Source organism: Schistocerca gregaria, unplaced genomic scaffold (genome assembly GCF_023897955.1).
Source record: "Schistocerca gregaria isolate iqSchGreg1 unplaced genomic scaffold, iqSchGreg1.2 ptg000526l, whole genome shotgun sequence".
NCBI lineage: Eukaryota > Metazoa > Arthropoda > Insecta > Orthoptera > Acrididae > Schistocerca > Schistocerca gregaria.
The window spans coordinates 12096738-12120606 of NW_026061925.1; the positions used below are offsets into that span (position 1 = coordinate 12096738).

The 23869-nt window shown below is 41.1% G+C and overlaps 1 non-coding gene across 1 annotated transcript; it reads left to right on the plus strand.

Moving 5' to 3' along the window:
• The first annotated feature begins 2637 nt into the window (after window positions 1-2637).
• Window positions 2638-2712, plus strand: Trnat-ugu (transfer RNA threonine (anticodon UGU)). The gene has a single exon. It is a non-coding gene; the product is annotated as a tRNA-Thr (tRNA).
• Window positions 2713-23869: the final 21157 nt, after the last annotated feature.

Here is a 23869-nt window from a genome sequence, read left to right on the forward strand (position 1 = left end):
CTGATCTGGCCTTGTGATTTTATAATGCTTTTGATTGTAATAAAATATGTAGCAACTACAACGGATTACTATTGTGATTTTGGAGTGTCACTACCATACCCCATATCACAGAGGATGAAATGTTTCATGAAATATATGAAAACCTGTTTTTGATACATTGAACGATTAAGAGGGTGGAATATAGGATGTAATGTTTTATGAAAGTATTTCAGTGCGAAAGAGTTTTTAAAGCGAAATCTATGAATATTGTGTTATTGAAAACTACGTGTTTCACTGTTTTTGGAACTACAACCTCCAAGAAGGTGCAATAGGGGCACAGGTTTCACTGACCCATAGCCTTCCAGCCCAACCTGCAAAGTATACGGACTTGAAATTTGATGAAGGTGTAAATCTTACGCTGAAAGCATCATTTAAGAAGAGATTGTTCGAAATTTCACTCCTATGGGGGTGAAACATGGGTTGAAAGTCTTTTTTTTTAAATATGTCCCTATGTCCCTATTGAAGCTATAACTACAAAACTACGAAAATTGACATTTGGTGTCTCAGTCAGATACAAAAAAGAAACAGGTTTTTAGCATTTTCCGAAATTCTTCCATTGGGGGATAAAATAATTAGTGAAGGTTTTTTGAAAATAAATCATTATTAAAGAACTACTGAAGCATTTTTATAGCTACATCTATGAAAATAGGTATTTGACATCTCGGTTGGATGTAAAAAAAAAATGTGTTTCGTTGCTTTTGGAAATTTAACTCACTAATAGAGTGAAATAGGGGATGTAATGTTTTATGAAATATTTCACTATGAGAGCATTTTTAGAATTAAATGGATGAAGATTTGAATTTGGCTCCTCGGCTCTAAATAGAAGAATACGTGTCTAATTGTTTTTGAAAACCCAACCCCTAAAGGGTGTGAGATGTTTCAGAAAATGGTTCATTATGAAAGGATTGCTAAATATATCTGACAATTCGTATTCGGCTAATATGTTACAATTTTTAAAAACTACGTGTTTTTCTGGTTTTGGAACTTCGAGCATAAGGGGATGAAAATTTTAATGAAATATTTATTGCGTTATATTAAAATATTTTAAATCTGCATCTATGAAAACCGGTATTTCACTTCTCAATTAGATATAAAGAAATATGCGTTAGGGAATGAAAGACTGTACGGAGATATCACCACAAGAATACAAACGGCTTGATTAACAAAAACCTTGGACTCCAGCTGTCAGCATTGCTTTTTGATCATTCAGTAAAAGACCATGCTTCAACGGCGCTAAGTTTAGAAAGTGTTGCAGTTTATAAAAGACATAAAAAAACGATTAAAGAAAAAAATTCTTTGCAGACCATGAACGGTCTACGCAAGTAAAGAAGCGGATGATAAGCTAGCTCTTTATGCAAATGAGTTGGTCAGTTTAAGTTCCGAGACATGTCATGCAGCAGGAACGGAATCCTATAGTTGCTACGATTGGCTAAAGGAAAAGTTTTGCAGAATCACTCGAAATCACTTCTGCAAGTGGCTAAGAATCTCGTAATGAATAAAAATTCTGTACTGAGAATTCCAAGGTGGGAGATGCAAGATTCCCCCCCCCCCCTTCCCCCTCCTCACAATGCTATCCTTCTTTACCTACAGCAAAAAATAAATAAATAAATTAATAAATAAAACTAGAGAAATTTCTACTGTGAAACTATTTGCATACAAGAGAACGGCCCTTGAAATTTAACTCTTCAAAGTTTTAAGCCCTGCTCATTCCGGATATTGATTAGAAAGTGTTAATCCACATGTGAAACCTGAGTATATAATCCCTGTGACATTTGATCAACGGTGTTCCATAAGGACAGGTTCTCATTCAAAACGTTCGAAAATTCAATTTCTTTGTAGTTGCATTTTTTAAAGGTGTACTTGTCTAGACTCTTGGAACAGAAAGTTTTTTTTTTAATCCGTGCTTTACAAAAGTTTCTACAGTCCATTGTTTGAAGCAGTGTCACGGCTGCCATGAGCCGCGCGGGGTACCCGCCATGTGTCCAACGCCTTGTCACGGTTCGCGCGGCTCCCCCTGTTGGAGGTTCGAGTCCTCCCTCGGGCATGGTTGTGTGTGTGTTGTCCTTAGCATAAGTTACTGCAAGTAGTGTGTAAACATAGGGACTGATGGTTCAAATGGCTCTGAGCACTTTGGGACTTAACATCTGAGGTCATCAGTTTCCTAGAACTTAGAACGACTTAAACCTAACTAAATTAAGGACATCACACACACCCATGCTCGAGGCAGGATTTGAACCTGCGACCGTAGCGGTCGCGTGGCTCCCGACTGAAGCGCCTACAACCGCTTGGCCACATCGGCCGGTCTATCATGTATTCTAGAAGAGTTGCAAGGTCGTCAGTGGCGCCTGTTCTTTCGAGAGCAGTTACTATCTTCATATCTATGGTTAAACGTTACCCAGCCATTGACCTTTGTCTGTGCGAATGCGCACAGGTTGCCGGAACTCTTACGGGAATCGTCACCTTAGTGTGAGCCAGTAATGAGTGGATGGACAAATACCTATTAAGTACATTACGTATGCGGATTGTGGACGGTTGGGGATGTGAGTCTCACGGGAAGCGTGCGAGGGATAAATTCCTGCAGTCGTGCTGTTCATGTGTGCCCTCGATGGCTCAGATGGATTGAGCGTCTGCCTTGTAAGCAGGAGATTCTGGGTTCGAGTCCCAGTAGGGGCACACTTTTCAGCTGTCCCCATCGAAGTATATCAACAACACCTGTCGGCAGCTGAGGGTTTCAATTAATTATCAGTTGTGAAGGTGATTCGATTAACCCTTTGCCAGGCACTTAAATGTGTTTTGCAGGGTATCCATATAGATGTAGATGATAACTCGTCCCGTGTCGCACGTGCTCAAAATGATTCATACTGCAGAATGCATGCAAACATACTCACCGAAAATACGGACGAATATCAAGTGCAGGCTGCCGAGTGCTGCATATCCAGCTTTGACAGATCGGCTTTTCCTGCCAAGAAGAACAGGAAGTTGCTGTCTAGGAACAATCAGAGGTAGAGGAAGGGTTGATAAATACTCCTTGACTTGCAGACTAAACGTAAATAACGAAAATACATTTTTGGTAAAAATTGGTCAAAACATAATCGGTTGCCCTCCGTATTGGATTAGCTGTTTTGAATATTGAAAATCTGACTTCAGATTCGTTTTCAGCGACATTAAAAATATATATGTAACACTCAGTTCATGCAAATCGAAGTAATAATATAACTAAATGTTTTCCCTAAACTTTGAACACATTTTTTTCGGGTAACTATTTTCTCAGAACGGCATGCAGCATAAATTAAAAGTGGTTCGTTCTCTTAACATCTACCTCTGACCCCTAAAAGTAAACACTTTTCTTAGGAACTTATAGCTATAATATGACATTTGTTAATATTAACTAATTTTTGTGTAGGCATAAGGAGTGAAACAAACCCTCAAAAATCGAACTCAAAGTTCGAATTAGCACTGTATCGTTAAATTTAAGGTTGTTTCATTGCGGTTAGGTATACGCTCCCATAAATTTTATGTTTTATCGACTGATGTTATCCATTTTCAATTTCAGAGGAATAATGTAGTATCAACTGATGTTACCCATTTTTGAATTCAGGTAACATATGAGGTGCCACACTGCACGCGCTCTGCGTACTCCAGTCTCGCAGGCCCTTGATCAAATCATAATTACGAGCGCCATTTTTTATTGAAAATCTAAAATTAAGCTCATAGTATTATCACTCGTAATTCCCAAACAGATCTTTCGAATGTATTTTCATTGTCTCAAAAAGAATTTCAAATGTACCCTTTTTTGCTCATTTGTATGAGAACCTGGCCGTAACGCCGGAATATAGTCACGAGATTTTTTTTCAGAGACGCTGTACGTTCGCGAGAAGACTTTCGTTCTGCGCGTGTCGAAGGACATTCCTCAGATATTACTGTGTGTGTGCTACTCAGTCGTGCCATTTAAGTGTACATCTTTGCATAGTTTTCCTTTCACGATGTAAACAGTGTTCCGCTTAGTTGCTAACTGGCCAGTGAGTGGTTCCGAAGGTATCGGATGTGCGGTGCGTTCGGTCTGCTAGGACAACAGCAGACTAGCGTGGTGCGATGGCAGAAGCAGACACTGAGGGAGCTAGCTGCTGGGACGCCAGCGAACAATTTATGCCAAGTAAGACGAAGAGGACTATTCTAAAATTACGAGCCGTCTCAAAAGTGTTTACCATTGGTAAATCTTGCTGTTGAGTCTGACAAAACTGGCAGTTTTGCCTAGAGATACATTAGAGAGAGCTACAGGAAATCCCCCCACCCCCCTCAATGAATTTTTGGTTGTGATGACAGGCCGATTGGTAGTGTAGCCCGAGATCTAAGTTAGGTTGGAAGGTGGTAATTTGATTGAGAGTTGTTTACGCCAACGATTATGAATGCCGACTAAACGTTGTGCGAGCAGATTGCCCTGTAGCGTAGCCTAGCGTTTCCGTCCGCGCCACATTTAACACACTTTCTCTAACTGTGTACAAAAGTCTCACAACAGCCACGATAACTACGTTTCTGGTGGGGGGAGGGTAGAGTCCACTATGTAACTTTCACTGCAAATTTTAGTAACCGCATAAACTAACCGAAATAGAAGCGTCATTTTAACTATATTTCCTTTTGTGGGAAAATAATGGTTCTCCTCTTTTGGCAGCAACTGTAATATGTAGGCGACTTATTAGTTTTTTTTAAACTCTGAATCATGATCTCAATAGACGCAGTGCTTTTTTTACGTTACTTGATTTGTGGTCTATAGTAAACAATGCAACGAATTGGTAAATTCTTTGAAGTTTCACGTGTGTTACATAGACGACGTCTGCAATGTTCGTAAGGCCAAGTTTGCATATATTCGGTGTCTGTTTTTTTGGCCATGTACTATATAATTAAGGGGAGGAGGATTACGTTCAAGGAGCAGTGCATTAGCAGTCTATGGAGAAATTGAGAATTTGGATCTAAAGAACGGCATGCTCGGGCAGTTCGTGCTATTCTGTTGACCACTGTGTAATTCGGACACAGTGATCATTGCCTCTCCCTCGTAACCAGGGGACTCGGGTGCTAATCCTGGTCTGGCACAAATTTTCAACAGTGCCCATTGACTAAAGTCTGTGCCCATTGTCAGCTAATGTCATTGTTTCGGTGTTAAATTGTATTTTGTTCACGATACGTAGTTTGGCTTTTTCATGGATAACAGCTTTGAAAAGCGTACAGGTTATATTGATATTTGCTCGTCGTTAGTCCAAGGCAACTATAGCGATTTATAAACACAGTTGTAGTTCGTATTAAGCCTACATACGTAATTGTGTCCTGTGTTTCTTTACCAAGAACTACTTCGTAAGTAATTCCCCTGTAGTGGTATTTTGTTTTAGTATTTTGTTTAAATATTTATAGACTGCAGGCTTGGATAAAATATGAAACACATGTCCGAAGTTCCTGTTGATACTGCAGATACTGTTTCATCCGTACTAGGGGCCAAAACATTTCATCTAATACAGAAGGACCCAATTTGTCTCGAGATTTAGCAATTTTTCGTAATAGAGGCCTTGCTTCGATATATTTTTCTCTAATTCTTGTTTGGATTTAATCTTAAAACACACTAACTCTTCCACCACTTATTCGATATGTGGTTTTATCCATTTCGTAGCCTAGAGTTCCTAAACGGTCGATAATATTAATGATTTCCTTTCTCAATTATATTTTCTGTAAATCTCCTGTTTATGGTTATTGCTAACATGTTTCACGTTCTCACTTTTATTATTTTTATTTTTCTAGTTTTGTGCCTTGTAGCCAAATTTTCTTTGAATCTGGTTTCTAATTCTGAAATAGTAACAGTTGAAGGTCAAGAGGAGATTGCGGTCTATTTGAGGAGAGTGGCTTGGAAATTTTTTATAACAGACGTATACAGGTCATGGGGATCCTTACCTATATACATTTACTTCGAGTGTGATGTAGCCCATTCTCTTGTCATGATCTCGGCTGTATCGTAGCACATTGTCTCGGTTAGGTTGGAGATTTCTGTTGAGAGTTGCCGAAGTCAACGAAAGTGATTACAAAGTAAAGACTGTGCTAACAGAGCGATCTGTAGCGTAGTCCAACACGTTCTTTCTGTCCTTTTAAAGCCTCTTTTAATTAAAAATAACTAAAGCTGCAAGATACAATCACAAAAACTGTATTACGTAATAGAGTAATCCCAGACTATTGTTGTGTAAGTTGTGTGCGTACACTATTTTTTTTGTCAGTGAATATACATTTTTTTACTCATTTGCTGGGTTTCAATTTTCCCCGTTTTCTGGCAAAAAGCCTTTTCCTGTGAAGGGCCCATTAGCTTGTCGGTTATATTTGTGACTTTCTCGACGGTCAGTAATTTCGTGATAGTCCATCCACCGGCGTCATTGTTAACATCGGATATAGATTTTAGTATTAGGAAGGCTAATATGAAGCTAATGCATAAGTAGGTCTAATAATTAATAAAAATAGGAATGCGGGTAAGCTACTACAAACAGCATAGTGAACGCATTGTTGTGGCCAAGATAGCCACGAATCCCACGCCTACCAAAGTCGTAAAAGTAGTCCGCAGATGATGAAGAAATTGATGAAATGTGTGATGAGATAAAAGAAATCATTCGGATAGTGATGGGAGATGAAAATTTAATATTAATGGGTGACTGGAATTCGACAGTAGGAAATGGAAGAAAAGGAAACGTAGTAGGTGAATATGGAATGGGGGTAAAAAATGAAAGAGGAAGCCGCCTGGTAGGTTTTTGCCCAGAGCATAACTTAATCATAGCTAACACTTGGTTCAAAAATCATGAAAGAAGATTGTATACGTGGAAGAGACCTGGAGATACTGCAATATTTCATGTATATTATATAATGGTAAGACAGAGATTTAGGAACCAGATTTTAAATTGTAAGACATTTCCAGGGGCAAATGTGGACTCTGATCACAATATATTGATTATGAACTGTAGATTAAACTGAAGAAACTGGAAAAAGGTGGGAATTTAAGGAGATGGGACCTGAAAGAACTGACAGAATCAGAAGTTGTAGAGTGTTTCAGGAAGATCATTAGGGAACGATCTACGGGAATGGGGGAAAGTAATACAGTGTGATGAGGGATCTGAGTGGTGTACTGTCAAGGGGGAGGGGGTTCCTCAGGGATCAGTGTTGGGGCCGCTCCAGTTCCTTATTTATATAAATGATATGCCCTCAAGTATTACGGGTAACTCTAAAATATTTCTGTTTGCTGATGACACTAGCTTGGTAGTAAAGGATGTTGGGTGCAACATTGACTTCGTTTCAAGTAGTGCAGTACATGACCTCAGTCCATGGCTTGTAGAAAATAAACTAACGTTAAATCACAGTAAGCTTCAGTTTTTACATTTTCTAACACACAATTCAACAAAACCTGACGTTTTAATTTCACAGCATGGGCATATGATTGGTGAAACTGAACGGTTCACATTCCTAGGTGTTCAAATAAATAGTAAGATGTCGTGGAAAGCCCACGTTCAGAATCTTGTTCAAAGACTTAATACTGCCATTTTCACTATTGGAACAGTGCCGAAAGTGAGTGATACTTCGACAAGTAAATTAGTCTACTTTGCTTATTTCCATTCACTTATGTCGTATGGTATTATGTTTTTGGGTAACTCTTCCCATTCTAGAAGGATATTTTTGGCTCAGAAACTGGAGGTTCGGGCAAAAAGTGGTGTGAGTTCACGAACCTCTTGTCGACTTCTGTTCAGGGAGTCTGGGTATTTTGACCTTGGCCTCTCAATATGTATATTCCTTATTGTCGTTTCTTGTTACCAATATTAGTTTATTTCCAACAATAAGCAGCTTTCACTCGGTTAATACTCGGGAGAAATCAAACCTCCATTTGGATCGGACTTCCTTAACTCTTGTGCAAAAATGTGTGAGTATACTGCTGCATCCATTTTCAATAAGCTGCCACTCGAATTCAAAAATCTTAGCAGTAATCCACGCGCTTTCAAATCGAAACTGGAGTGTTTCCTCATGGGTCACTCCTTTTATTCTGTCGAGGAGTTAATTGAAAAATTAAGCTGATTCTCATTGTACTGCTGATAGCGTTTGCTTAAACTTATGGACTGATTTTCTCTCAGGTTCATGAACATGTATTTCTATCTGTTATTACTTTTTTGTTGTAAGTTCATGTGTCGCCCTAACCGCCGGCTGCTTCACGTCTGCTGTGCAGCGAGCTACCTTAATTTAAGTATTAACTCTATTTTTCTTACTTGTCACTTCTTCTTCCGTGTGTTTTTGCTTTTAGGAAGCTTTAATTGTCGAGTGCTAGTAATAGTGTTACATAGATTTCGTGTTTGTTTTGAATACAGTCAGAGAGAGTCCTTGTAGTCAGCCATAGTGCCAGTAGTGCTAGTGTTTGTTTTGAATACAGTCCAGAGACAGGTAGTGCTATTTTCATTGTTTTCCACAAGAAGTGGTTAGCAATCACAGTTTAGTCAGTAATCAATCGCCTTTAGTGAATTAGCAGTCTACTTAAAAGTTGATTAAGTCTCTTCGGTAAATTGATTCCTTAGGATGGATAGGATGTGTGACTGCTGTGTACGGACGCTGGCCACTCTTCGCGAACAGCTGAGCGTGTTGATGGCCGCGGTCAGCCGTCTTCAGGCTGCTGCCTCGGAGTGTAGCGGCAGTGGGGAGTCTGGTGCGTCGCATGGTGCACCCCAGGTATTAGATGCTTCACCCACTGTCCCTGCTGTCGAGAGATCTTCGCGGGTACCGGGCGCGGTTGGGCCACCCTCTCCCCAAGGGGAGTGGCGGGTTCAGTGGCGTTCGCGGCGCACGAGGCGGAGGGTCAATGTGGAGGCTGGCCGTGTGGCATCGCCCGCTCTGCCTGTGAATGGACATGTGGCTGCTCCTTCAGCAAGGTCCGAGCAGGCACACGGGGGGAGGGGTTTATTAGTTATTGGGAGCTCCAACGTTAGGCTAGTGATGGAGCCCCTTAGGGAAATGTTATAGTTCTGGGAGGAGATTTTAATTTAGCTGGATATAGACTGGGAGACTCAAACGTTCATAACGGGTGGCAGGGACAAAGAATCCATTGAAATATTTTTAAGTGCTTTATCTGAAAACTACCTTGAGCAGTTAAACAGAGAACCGACTCGTGGCGATAATATATTAGACCTTCTGGTGACAAACAGACCCGAACTATTTGAATCAGTTAATGCAGAACAGGGAATCAGCGATCATAAAGCGGTTACTGCATCGACGATTTCAGCCGTAAATAGAAATATTAAAAAGGTAATAAGATTTTTCTGTTTAGCAAAAGTGACAAAAAGCAGATTACAGAGTACCTGACGGCTCAACACAAAAGTTTTGTCTCAAGTACAGATAGTGTTGAGGGTCAGTGGACAAAGTTCAAAACCATCGAACAATATGCGTTAGATGAGTATGTGCCAAGGAAGATCGTAAGAAATGGAAAAGAGCCACCGTGGTACAACAACCGAGTTAGAAAACTGCTGCGGAAGCAAAGGGAACTTCACAGCAAACATAAACATAGCCAAAGCCTTGCAGACAAACAAAAATTACGCGAAGCGAAATGTAGTGTAAGGAGGGCTATGCGAGAGGCTTTCAATGAATTTGAAAGTAAAGTTCTATGTACTGACTTGGCAGAAAATCCTAAGAAATTTTGGTCCTATGTCAAAGCGGTAGGTGGATCAAAACAAAATGTCCAGACACTCTGTGACCAAAATGGTACTGAAACAGAGGATGACAGACTAAAGGCCGAAATACTAAATGTCTTCTTCCAAAGCTGTTTCACAGAGGAAGACTGCACTGTGCTTCCTTCTCTTGAAGTCGCACAGTTGACAAAATGGTAGATATCGAAATAGACGACAGAGGGATAGAGAAACAATTAAAATCGCTCAAAAGAGGAAAGGCCTCTGGTCCTGATGGGATACCAGTTTGATTTTACACAGAATACGCGAAGGAACTTGCCCCCTTCTTGCAGCGGTGTACCGTAGGTCTCTAGAAGAGCGAAGCGTTCCAAAGGATTGGAAAAGGGCACAGGTCATCCCCGTTTTCAAGAAGGGACGTCGAACGGATGTGCAGAACTATAGACCTATATCTCTAACGTCGATCAGTTGTAGAATTTTGGAACACGTATTATGTTCGAGTATAATGCCTTTTCTGGAGACTAGAAATCTACTCTGTAGGAATCAGCATGGGTTTCGAAAAAGACGGCCGTGTGAAACCCAGCTCGCGCTATTCGTCCACGAGACTCAGAGGGCCTTAGACACGGGTTCACAAGTAGATGCCGTGTTTCTTGACTTCCGCAAGGCGTTTGACACAGTTCCCCACAGTCGTTTAATGAACAAAGTAAGAGCATACGGACTATCAGATCAGTTGTGTGCTTGGATCGAGGAGTTCCTAGATAACAGAACGCAGCATGTCATTCTCAATGGAGAGAAGTCTTCCGAAGTAAGAGTGATTTCAGGTGTGCCGCAGGGGAGTGTCATAGGACCGTTGCTATTCACAATATTCATAAATGACCTGGTGGATGACATCGGAAAGTCTCTGAGGCTTTTTGCAGATGATGCTGTGGTGTATCGAGAGGTTGCAACAATGGAAAATTGTACTGATATGCAGGAGGATCTGCAGCGAACTGACGCATGGTGCACGGAATGGCAATTGAATCTCAATGTAGACAAGTGTAATGTGATGCGAATGTATAGAAAGATAGGTCCCTTATCATTTAGCTACAAAATAGCAGGTCAGCAACTGGAAGCAGTTAATTCCATAAATTATCTGGGAGTACGCATTAGGAGTGATTTAAAATGGAATGTTCATATAAAGTTGATCGTCGGTAAAGCAGATGCCAGACTGAGATTCATTGGAAGAATCCTAAGGAAATGCAATCCGACAACAAAGGAAGTAGGTTACAGTACGCTTGTTCGCCCACTGCTTGAATACTGCTCAGCAGTGTGGGATCCACACCAGATAGGTTTGATAGAAGAGATAGAGAAGATCCAACGGAGAGCAGCGCGCTTCGTTGCAGGATCATTTAGTAATCGCGAAAGCGTTACGGAGATGATAGATAACCTACAGTGGAAGACTCTGCAGGAGAGACGCTCCGTAGCTTTGCATGGGCTTTTGTTGAAGTTTCGAGAACATACCTTCACCGAAGAGTCAAACAGTGTATTGCTGCCTCCTACTTATATTTCGTGAAGAGACCACGAGGATAAAATCAGAGAGATTAGAGCCCACACAGAAGCATACCGAGAATCCTTCTTTCCACGTACAATACGAGACTGGAATAGAAGGGAGAACGGATAGAGGTACTCAGGGTACCCTCCGCCACACACCGTTAGGCGGCTTGCGGAGTACGGATGTAGATGTAGATACTGACACGTTCCATGACCTTGAAGATTTGCTCCTCAATTTGGGCCTACGGAACTTGACATGCGCAGAGAAAGAGGGTAACAGAAGATATATTGAATTTAATTTATGAAAGGAGAAAATACAAAAATGCAGTAAATTAAGCCGGCAAAAAGAAATACTAATGTCTCAAAATGAGATCGACAGGAAGTGCAAAATGGCTAAGCAGGGATATCTAGAGGACAAACGTAAGGATGTAGAGGCGCATATCACTAGGGGTAAGATAGATACTGCCTACAGGAAAATTAAAGAGACCTTTAGAGAAACGAGATTCACTTGTATGCATATCAAGAGCTGAGATGGAAACCCTGTTATCAGCAAAGAAGGGAATGCAGAAAGGTGGAAGGTGTATATAGAGGATCTATACAAGGGCAGTGTACTTCAGGACAATATAATGGAAATGGAAGAGGATGTAGATGAAGATGAAATGGGAGATGACATACTGCGTGAAGAGTTTGACAGAGCACTGAAAGACCTTAATCGAAACAAGATCCCGGGAGTAGGCAACATTCCATTAGAACTACTGACAGCCTTGGGAGACCCAACTCTGACAGAACGTTACCGTCTGATGAGCAAGATGCATGAGACAGCCGAAATACCGTCAGACTTCAAGAAGAATGAAATAATTCCAATTTCAAAGAAAGCAGGTGATGACAGATGTGAAAATTAGCGAACTATCAGTTTAATAAGTCACAGCTGCAAAATACTAACGCAAATTCTTTACAGACGAATGGAAAAAATGGTAGAAGCCGACCTCAGGGAAGACCAGTTAGGATTCCGTAGAAATACTGGATCATGTGAGGCAATACTGACCCTACGACTTACCTTATTAAGTAGATTAAGGAAAAGGCAAACCTACGTTTCTAACATTTGTAGACTTAGAGAAATCTTTTGACAATGTTGACTGGAATACTCTCTTTCAAATTCTGAAGGTGGCAGGGGTAAAATACAGGGAGCGAATTCAATTTACAATTTGTACAGAAAGCAGGTGGCAGTTATAAGAGTCAAGGGATATGAAATTGAAGCAGTGGTTGGGAAGGGAATGAGACAGGGTTGTAGACTATCCCCAATGTTATTCAATCTGTTTATTGAGCAAGCAGTAAAGGAAACAAAAGAAAAATTCTGAGTAGAAATTAAAATCCATGGATAAGAAACTAAAACCTTGAGGTTTGCCGATGACTTTGTAATTCAGAGACAGCAAAGAACCTAGAAGAGTAGCTGAACAGAATGAGGTGTCCTGAAGGGATGATATAAGATCAGCATCAATAAAAGCAAAACGAGGATAATGGAATGTAGTCGAATTAGGGTGGGTGATGCTGAGGGAATTAGATTAGGAAATGAGACATTTAAAGTAGTAAAGGAGTTTTGCTATTTAGGGAGCAAAATAACTGATGACGGTCGAAGTAGAGAGGATATAAAATGTAGACTGTCAATGGTAAGAAAAGTGTTTCTAAAGAAGAAAAATTTGCTAACATCGAGTATAGCTTTAGGTATCAGGAAGTCTTTTCTCCGAGTATTTGTATGCAGTGTAGCCACGTATGGAGGTGAATAATGGACAATAAATAGTTTGAACATGAAGAGAATAGAAGCTTTCGAAATGTGGTGCTACAGAAGAATGCTGAAGATTAGATGGGTAGATCACATAACTAATGTGGAGGTATTGAATAGGATACGGGAGAAGAGAACTTTGTGGCACAACTTGACTAGAAGATGGGGTCGGATGGTAGGACACGTTCTGAGGCATTAAGGGATCACGAATTTAATATTGGAGGGCAGCGTGGAGGGTAAAAATCGAGGAGGGAGTCCAGGAGATGAATACACTAAGCAGATTCACAAGGATGTAGGTTGCAGTGGGTACTGGGAGATGAAGCTTCCAGACGATACAGTAGCATGGAGAGCTGCATCAAACCAGTCTGTGGACTGAAGACAACAACAACAACAACAACAACAAGGTATTTGTGTGATGTGTAACCTTCAACAGAAGTGGGGCAGACAAGAGGGTTAGATTATATGTACTTTCCATTGAAATTGATCCATAATGGGGAGATACTCAATGGGAAAATAATATGCTAATTTACTATCCACAGACCGCAAATGGACTGATCATGAACGAGGAATGAAAATTTAGTCACACTTCTGATTGTACACGTATTATTTGACCCCCCCCCTCTCTCTCTCTCTCTCTCTCTCTCTCTCTCTCTCTCTCTCTCTCTCTCTCTCTCTCTCTCTCTCTCTCTCTCTCTCTCTCTCTCTCTCTAGTGCTAGTTCTAATAAATAATTCAATTCATTAATGGTGTCGGAAGAGATGGTTAGCAAGAAATCCTTTAGGCTCCTCGTAAACTGAAATCTGTCAGTAGTAAAGCTTTTTGTGGCTGCCGGCAAGTTATTGAAAACATTGTTCTCCTTAATGATGGAGACTTTCTTGCACCAAAGTAATTAACTTACCAATTTTTGTGGAGATTATTCACTTCTAGTTATGACTTCATGAAATGAGCTGTTGATTTGAAAATATTCATTTGTTTTTAAACACAATATTCACGGTGAGAACGTATCTTCCATCTCCACCATGTTAACTGATCTATTTATATGATCCTTATTCTAAGTTGTGTTATATTAACGGTAAAACACAAAACATTACTTACATGCATTTCCACTGTTTTCCAACAAGCTGACAATTTTTCATGAATAATATATTAATACTGAAATTTTTAGAAAAATTTTGAAAGAGAGGTTTTGCAGGCAAATTTCAAAAATATAAAGACCATAGTGTTCATCATAATACAACTTCTCCATGGTTTTTAATTCCTACTCCGAAGTTTTCTTTTGTTTTCTTTACTGCTTGCTCAGCAAACAGATTGAATAACATCGGAGATAGGCTACAACCCTGTCTCACTCCCTTCCCAACCACTGCTTCCCTTTCATATCCCTCGACTCTTCATGCCCTCGAGTAAGAAAACTGACCGTTAGAATTCCATGGTTCTGGGATAAATGGTTTGAGAGGAAAGGTACAGTTAGTTAGAAAATTTACGGAAAATTTAAAGTTGTATTGCACTTACCGTCGTACATGCACTCATTTAAATTCATAGTTTCTTTCACTTTCCAATAGTACGCATGCTGTACATAAACATAACATTTGTTTCATGATATTTACTTTTTTATTTCTTGCAAGTCTTCTAGAACTTCTTTCGAAAACTTTGTGGGTAGATCTTGGCATTTGTTTTGTTCAGAAACGTTATTACTCTAGCAAACAACTGACTACGAGACAAGAAAAAATGTATTCAATAGGTGAAAGCTCAAAGCTACGGGTAAAATGTCCCTAGGCTTATCATCTCAAAGAAGAGGTGGCACAGAGAAACAAGTGGGCATGTCTTACATAGCAAGCTGCCATTTAAACCGACATTTAGAACCTTCAAATAGGGATTTGGACTAAAATACTTTCATATTCACACTAAGTGTAAATAAAACTGGTACAATCACCAATAAACAAAATTATTTTCATTGTTTTCGGGGTTCCTTTTGCCTTTCGGAATAAATATATTGCGAATCAGTAGTTAACATGCCTGGTTCCCCAAACAGGAGACGACTAGAAACTTCCGAAATGTGGTGGTGTAGAAGAATGCTAAAAAAGTTTTGATCGAATAGCTGATGGGGAGATACGAAATCAGATTAGGGAGCAGAGAAATTAATGGCACAAATTGACAAAAAGAAGCGATCGTGGGTAAATGTCATATTTCGATTCCACCCATCCGCTGTGACCCACGACGTTCTGCATGACGTTGATTAGTTGCATTTCGAAGGATACCAGTGGCCTTATTAAATGTTAACTGCGATTGCCTTCGTTTCTAGAGCAATTTATAATGTTCGTTAACTATGATTTTTTTCGGAATATATCGTGATGAACTCTGGGAGGAACCACAGAACACAGCTTAAATTGTCGTTGAAGAAACGAGTAGTGATTGTATTTTTATCTTTCTTATCCGACACGTTGCGGTATCCAAGGTATAATGGGGTACACAGTTGAAAACTTTGATTAAATGTACAAAATTGATAAATAAGAGAGTTACAAATCTTTATATGAACACATTATGATGTATTAATCACAAAATTACAAGAACATTGCCATAAAATAAAACAACAATATTTTCTCACTCAAAAACAGAAATTTATAACATTTGCACGCGGCAGAATGGGGTGGTAAATACAAGTGATTACAAAAACGTATAAAATTATCGGAAATGCAGAAAATATTGGCTTGCTCGGTATTTTTTTTAGTTTAAAGTGAGTATTAATGTCAAACTACAGTTTTCATGTATCGTATCCTTTTCTTGAGGCTGTTTACAAAATTCACACACGGGGAGACACTCATCATCTTCGCTATCTATTCCTGCACAAGAATCGTGTGTCCATTTTTTGCACGTGGAACAAGCGACCCAACCTCCAACTGATTTTGAATATAACCCACCACACTATACAGTCAGAACTTACCTCATAATCACTCTCGTTAGTATAGTATTCTTACTTCTTTCTTCCATTTATCTTCAGGCTCTTTCTCTCGTTTTTGAGTTCTTAATTTTATTCTCTTTCGCAAAAAGTTTTCTGTTTGCTCTTTCTTCTTTGTCAAAGTTCTTTTTTCTATTTCTCCCATTAATGACTTTTAACTCTTTTTTGTACGGCGAATCAGTTAAAACAACGTTGTTCCCCCTTTTCAGTCTCGCTCTTTTCCTGCTTTCGTTAACTTTTGACAAGAAAATCAGAATCTCAGGTGAAATATGAAATGAGGAGGTTGTGTTGTCAGTTGTCATCCAAGAGCACCCAAGATTAGAACAATTAGCCCCAATAACTTTGTTATTCTTAGGCGGCAGTTCATTGTAACAATTCGCTGAAACCTCGTCCCCTTGATTATCCAGCCCGTTTGAGTCGTCTTTTTCAGCTGGTGTGCTAGTTGGAGGCAATTCCAATTGTTCAGATTTAATAACCCCTTCACCTGACGGCCTATCACGTCCGCTGTCAGTTGTGTGTGCCGATAGGAAGTGTGCGTCTTGAATATGGATGGGTCCGTGGGCCATATTGCAGTAGCTTCGAAACCTTTAATAGCGGTTTTCATTGTTGCGCTTTAGACGAAAGCTGAACCAAAAAGCGTTGAAATTTCAAAGATAGTTACGACTTTCCCTGCGTGGCTTCGCAGCCATTTTCGAAGCTGATCACTATAACGAGGATTTATAAAACAAACATCAAGCGGCTGAAGTCTGTGAGAGCAATGTGGTGGTGAAGAAACGCCACTCTCCCTCGCGTAGTCCATAACGTCATTGTTCGTGGTATGAGCTGAGTGGCCATCTGATATAAGGAGAACTGGGACGTGCTTTGATGTCTTAGAAAATACCACTAATTGTGGAAACCATACAAAGAATGACTCTGTGGCCATCCATGCGGTGCTGTGGACCTCAGCGCAACCTCCTGCTGTCAGTCCTAACTCAAATTCTTTCTGCTTCTTCTTTAGTGGAAAAATAATCGTAGGAGGAATGTCAGCTCCGCTTGCTGACGTACTAATGAGGATGGTTGCAGTTTCGGCCCTTTCTGCAGAGGTTAACGATCGCACTGGACGGTTCCCTTTGCAAGCTGCGATGTTCGATTGGTTTTTAGCATTAACCGAGACGCCTGTTTCATCACAATTAGTTATTTGAGAAGTCATTAGTTTGTGATTGTCAGTTACATTTGTTAGCAACGAAAAAAACCTATCGACAGCTACTTTATTAAAATCAATGATTCTTGTACCAGATAAAGCTTCGGGCTTGCGAACAAACCCGCATTTGCTTCTTCATTGTTTCGTGATGTAATAAAGATTTCGATTTGTTTTGCTCGAAATTTTCGAAAAGGTATCTGTAAAAACGTGCAAAAATTGAAATGGCAAAACTGTGCACCTGCCGAAATACGAGTGCGTATACTCATTTGAAAACATTTTCCTACACCGCTTCTGATACGCTAGAGGTTACCGCACAGTAAACAACAATTGTAGTTGACCGTTTGCCTGCATCGTATAAAGTACGGCCAATAAAATATTTTTGTAGGGGGGACACATCATCTCATCCTAAATGGAGAGTTCATCTATACGTGTAAAAGTAACCACTTGTGCCAGAGGGAAGTGTGTTGGGAGCCTTATTGTTCCTGTTGTATGTTAACATTACAGATAATATAAGTAAGCTCACATATTTCGAAAATGATGCCGATATCGACATTGAGGTAACAAAGGTCGTGTGAAGCGATATGCACATACAGGGGATAGTAAAAATGTGACCACCTATACTTGCATCTACATGGATACTCTGCAAGTCACATTTAAGTGCATGGCAGATTGTTCATCGAACCACCTTCACAAGTCTCTATTATTCCAATCTCGCATAGCACCCGGAAAGAATGATCACCTGTGTCTTTCCATACGAGCTCTGACTTCCCTTATTTTATCGTTGTGGTCGTTTCTACCTACGTAGGTCGGTGTCAACAAAATATTTTCGCATTCGGAGGAAAAAGTTGGTGATTGGAATTTCGTGAGAAGATACTGCCGCAACGAAAAACGCTTTTCTTTTAATGATGTCCAGCCCAAATCCAGTATCATTTGTGTGACACACTCTCTCATATTTCGCGATAATAGAAAACGTGCTGCCTTTCTTTGGACTTTTTCGATCTACTCCGTAAGTCCTATCTTGTAAGGATCCCACATCTTCCAGCAGTATTCTAAAAGAGGGCGGAGAAGCGTAGTGTAGGCAGTCTCCTTTGTAGGTCTGTTACGTTTTATAAGTGTCGTGCCAATAAAACGCAGTCTTTGGTTAGCCTTAACCGCAAAATTTTCTATGTGTTCTTTCCAATTTAAGTTGTTCGTTATTGTATAATAATAATGGCGTGTGACGAGGGCCTCCCATCGGGTAGCCCGTTCGCCTGGTGCAAGTCTTTCGATTTGACGCCACTTCGGCGACTTGCGCGTCGATGGGGATGAAATGATGATTAGTACAACACAACACCCAGTCCCTGAGCGGAGAAAATCTCCGACCCAGCCGGGAATCTAACCCGGTCTTTTAGGATTGACAGTCTGTCGTGCTGACCACTCAGCTACCGCGGGCGGACGTTAGTTATTGTAACACCTAGTTATTTAGTTGACTTTACGGCTTTTAGATTAGACTGCAACTTCTCTGATAGTGATTCGTCCATTCTGCTTCACCAGCAATATTGCGGGATCAGTAACGACCTGATTTGCGGATATTGCGGGCGTACCTTAACTGGCTTCTGTCTTCATTGATTAGCGGCTACCTTTGAAATGGTTGTACCACTCCTTTAGCCCTGCAGTACCCATTACTTTGTCCACAAACACACGATGGTTTCAACTTGAGAATTGCCAAGCTTGGAGCCAAATGTGATGTAAAGACGTCATTTTGCTCAGAATACTAAATCCAACGTGTACCACTTGCAAGCGTTCCAAAGTAGTGGAGAAAATCAGGTATGTGTGCTAAATATGCCTGAAAACATGAGCGCATGCGCGCCCTGATACCATTGTTGATTTCAACAATTAAAAAAGGTCGGATATTTTTTGAACAGCTCATGTATATAAGCCATCGCCAGTGATGTCGAAAGAGCAAGATACCCCTAACTACGGCAGTTGTATAGGTAGTTCGAATGGAGCGGTCTATTGTCTGACGTATCTCCATAACAGCTCCGAACCGAATACCCCAAAGTTCGACGAATGGTTCAAATGGCTCTGAGCACTATGGGTCTTAACATCTATGGTCATCAGTCCCCTAGAACTTAGAACTACTTAAACCTAACTAACCTAAGGACATCACACAACACCCAGCCATCACGAGGCAGACAAAATCCCTGACCCCGCCGTGAATCGAACCCCGGAACCCAGACGCGGAAAGCGAGAACGCTACGTCAGGAATCAAGCTGAGCTCAGAAGGGCGCAAGTCCGGGGTTGTCTCTGGCTGATACTGATCTTCGGCCTGACGTGGCTGCTTGTCCTGTTCCAGGGGTTGCCCCTCAGTCTGCAAGATCCGAGCAGTCGCAGAGGGTGGTCTTACTGGTAGTTGGGAGCTCCAACGTCAGGCGCGTAATGGGGCCCCTTAAGGATATGGCAGCAAGAGAGGCGAAGAAAACCAATGTGCAATCCGTGTGCATACCGGGGTGGGTCATTCCAGATGTGGAAAGGGTCCTTCCGGATGCCATGAAGGGTACAGGTTGCACCCATTTGCAGGTGGTCGCTCATGTCGGCACCAATGATGTGTGTCGCAATGGATCGGAGGAAACCCTCCCTGGCTCTATCTGATTTGGTGAAGACTGCCAGTCTCGCTAGCCGGATGAAAGCAGAGCTCACCATCTGCAGCATCGTCGATAGGACTGACTGCTGACCTTTGGTAAAGAGCTGAGTAAAGGGTCTGAATCAGAGGCTGAGATTGTTCTGCGACCGTGTGGGCTGCAGATTCCTCGAATTGAGCCATAGGGTGGTGGGGTTTCGGGTTCCGCTGGATAGGTCAGGAGTCAACTACACGCAACAAGCGGCTACACGGGTAGCAGGGGTTGTGTGGCGTGGGCTGGGCGGTTTTTTAGGTTAGATGGCATTGGGCAAGTACAAAAAGGGCGGCAGCCTCAACGAGTTCGGGGCAAAGCAGGACATGAGGGGACCAAGCAGCAATCGGTATTGTAATGGTAAACTGTCGAAGCTGCGTTGGTAAAGTACCGGAACTTCAAGCGCTGATAGAAAGTACCGAAGCTGAAATCGTTATAGGTACAGAAAGCTGGCTGAAACCAGAGAGAAATTCTGCCGAAATTTTTACAAAGGTACAGACAGGTAGAAAGGATAGATTGCATGCAACCGGTGGTGGAGAGTTAGTCGCTGTTAGTAGAAGTTTATCCTGTAGTGAATTAGAAGTGGATAGTTCCTGTGAATTATTATGGGTGGAGGTTACACGCAACAGCCGAGCTAGGTTAATAATTGGCTCCTTTTACCGACCTCCCGATCCAGCAGCATTAGTGGCAGAACAACTGAGAGAAAATTTGGAATACATTTCACATCAATTTTCTCAGCAAGTTATAGTCTTAGGTAGAGATTTCAATTTACCAGATATAGACTGGGACACTCAGATGTTTAGGATGGGTCGTAGGGACAGAGCATCGAGTGACATTATACTGAGTGCGCTATCCGAAAATTACATCGAGCAATTAAACAGAGAACCGACTCGTGGAGATAACATCTTGGACCTACTGATAACAAACAGACCCGAACTTTTCGACTCTGTATGTGCAGAACAGGGAATCAGTGATCATAAGGCTGTTGCAACATCCCTGAATATGGAAGTTAATAGGAATATAAAAAGAGGGAGGAAGGTTTACGTGTTTAGCAAGAGTAATAGAAGGCAGATTTCAGTCTACCTAACAGATCAAAACGAAAATTTCTGTTCTGACACTGACAATGTTGCGTATTTATGGAAAAAGTTCAAGGCAATCGTAAAATGCGTTTTAGACAGGTACGTGTAGAGTAAAACTGTGAGGGACGGGATAAACCCACCGTGGTTCAACAACAAAGTTAGGAAACTACTGCGAAAGCAAAGACAGCTTCACTCCAAGTATAAACGCAGCCAAAACCTCTCAGACAAACAGAAGCTAAACGATGTCAAAGTTAGCGTAAGGAGGGCTATGCGTGAAGCGTTCAGTGAATTCGAAAGTAAAATTCTATGTACCGACTTGACAGAATATCCTAGAAAGTTCTGGTCTCACGTTAAATCAGTAAGTGGTTGGAAACAGCATGTCCAGACACTCCGGGGTGATGATGGCATTGAAACAGAGGATGACAGGCGTAAAGCTGAAATACTAAACACCTTTTTCCAAAGATGTTTCATAGAGGAAGACCGCACTGCAGTTCCTTCTCTAAATCCTAGCACAAACGAGAAAATGGCTGACATCGAAATAAGTGTCCAAGGAGTGGAAAAGCAACTGGAATCACTCAACAGAGGAAAGTCCACTGGACCTGACGGGGTACCAATTCGATTCTACACAGTACGAGAAAGAACTTGCCCTCCCTTCTAACAGCCGTGTACCGCCAGTCTCTAGGGGAACGGAAGGCTCCAAATGATTGGAAAAGAGCACAGGTAGTCCGAGTCTTCAAGAAGGGTCGTAGAGCAGATGCGCAAAACTATAGACCTATATCTCTGACGTCGATCTGTTGTAGAATTTTAGAACATGTTTTTTGCTCGAGTATCATGTAGTTTTTGGAAACCCAGAATCTACTCTGTAGGAATCAACACGGATTCCGGAAACATCCATCGTGTGAGACCCAACTCACTTTATTTGTTCATGAGACCCAGAAAATATTAGATACAGGCTCCCAGGTAGATGCTATTTTTCTCGACTTCCGGAAGGCGTTAGATTCAGTTCCGCACTGTCGCCTGATAAGTAAAGTAAGAGCCCACGGAATATCAGACCAGCTCTGTGGCTGGATTGAAGAGTTTTAACAAACAGAACACAGCATGTTGTTATCACTGGAGAGACGTCTACAGACGTTAAAATAATCTCTGGCGTGCCACAGGGGAGTGTTATGGGACCATTACTTTTCACAATATATATAAATGAGGTAGTAGATAGTGTCGGAAGTTCCATGCGGTTTTTCGCGGATGATTCTGTAGCATACACAGAAGTTGCAGCATTAGAAAATTGTAGCGAAATGCCGGAAGATCTGCAGCGGATAGGCCCTTGGTGCAGGGAGTGGCAACTGACCCTTAACATATACAAATGTAATGTATTGCGAATACATAGAAAGAAGGATCCTTTATTGTATGATTATATGATAGCGGATCAAACACTGGTATCAGTTACTTCTGTAAAATATCTCGGAGTATGCGTGCGGAACTTTTTGAAGTGGAATGATCATATAAAATTAACTGTTGGTAAGGCGCGTACCAGGTTGAGATCCATTGCGAGAGTCCTTAGAAACTGTAGTTCATCAACAAAGGAGGTGGCTTACAAAACACTCGTTGGACCTATACTTGAGTATTGCTCATCGGTGTGGGATCCGTACCAGATCGGGTTTGCGGAGGAGATAGAGAAGATTCAAAGAAGAGCGGCGCGTTTCGTCACAGGGTTATTTGGTAACCGTAATAGCGTTACGGAGATGTTTGACAAACTCAAGTGCCAGACTCTGCAAGAGAGCCGCTCTTCATCGCGGTGTAGCTTGCTCGCCAGATTTCGAGAGGGTGCGTTTCTGGATGAGGTATCGAATATATTGCTTCCCCCTACTTATACCTCCCGAGGAGATTACGAATGTAAAATTAGAGAGATTAGAGAGAGCACAGGGGCTTTCAGACAGTCTTTCCTCCCGCGAAACATACGCGACTGGAACAGGAAAGGGAGGTAATGACAGTTGCACGTAAAGTGCCCTCCGCCACACACCGTTGGGTGACTTGCGGAGTATAAATGTAGATGTAGATGAGTGTGGTGCGTGATGCGGCGCTCCCCATCCCCATATACCGATCAAATCAGTCACGACTTGAACCGAGCGTGCCCGAACATTGTCCTACAAAATGATGTCCGCCTCCTGCAGAAACCGACGCCGCTTCTTTCTCTCAGTTGCTTTTCTGCTTTGTAACACAGTCTGTTTCGTTTTCGAGTCCAAACCGCTTAACAGATATTGTTCAAATTTGGCATGGAGACAGTTTGAACTCTGAGAAAGAACATAGCCCACTTTAAAAAGCAAGAAAAATTTTTTTTTTGCATCCGTGAACGTAAACTACATTAAAACTTACTTATTTTGCTTGTATAACTTAAGAATTCTATAATGTATAAGTACTTCAGTAGTCGCCGTGCGGGATAGTCTCTCAAACGAAATTGCTCCCACGTCCGAGGCCTTTCAATATCACGTCTTCCATTCCGTTTGTAGTTCATAATATTTTGGGGAAGTCTGGGACGTAGCATTCTCACCAGTCTTCACGATATTTTTGAATTTTTTAGTTTCTGTTGAAAATACTTAATTTTTCTCTAGTATCTTCATTCCTAATCATTTCTTGTTGTGCAGCTCTTCGAATTTCTTAGGAACCTCATCTCTGCCGTGTGATTTTTTTTGCTTTTTTTTTAGCCATGTTTTCGCTTTCATAGCATAATACAGGAACCGGGACCACGTTATAGAATTTCGGAACAATCTTTTTGTACTTTATTGCCCAATATTCAGATAATAGTGTCACAGACAGCTTAGAATTTGTGTAATTTATTTTAAGTATCAGAGTAAAAATCAGATCTTACAGCGTAGCCTAAGTGAAAGATTAAGAGACCAGTTCTAAAGCAGGATTATCCAAAACTAGTTTTAAAATGACTGAGTATTTTCCTCGGAGTGCACTTATTTTCGTTTTATTACTAGAAATTTTAA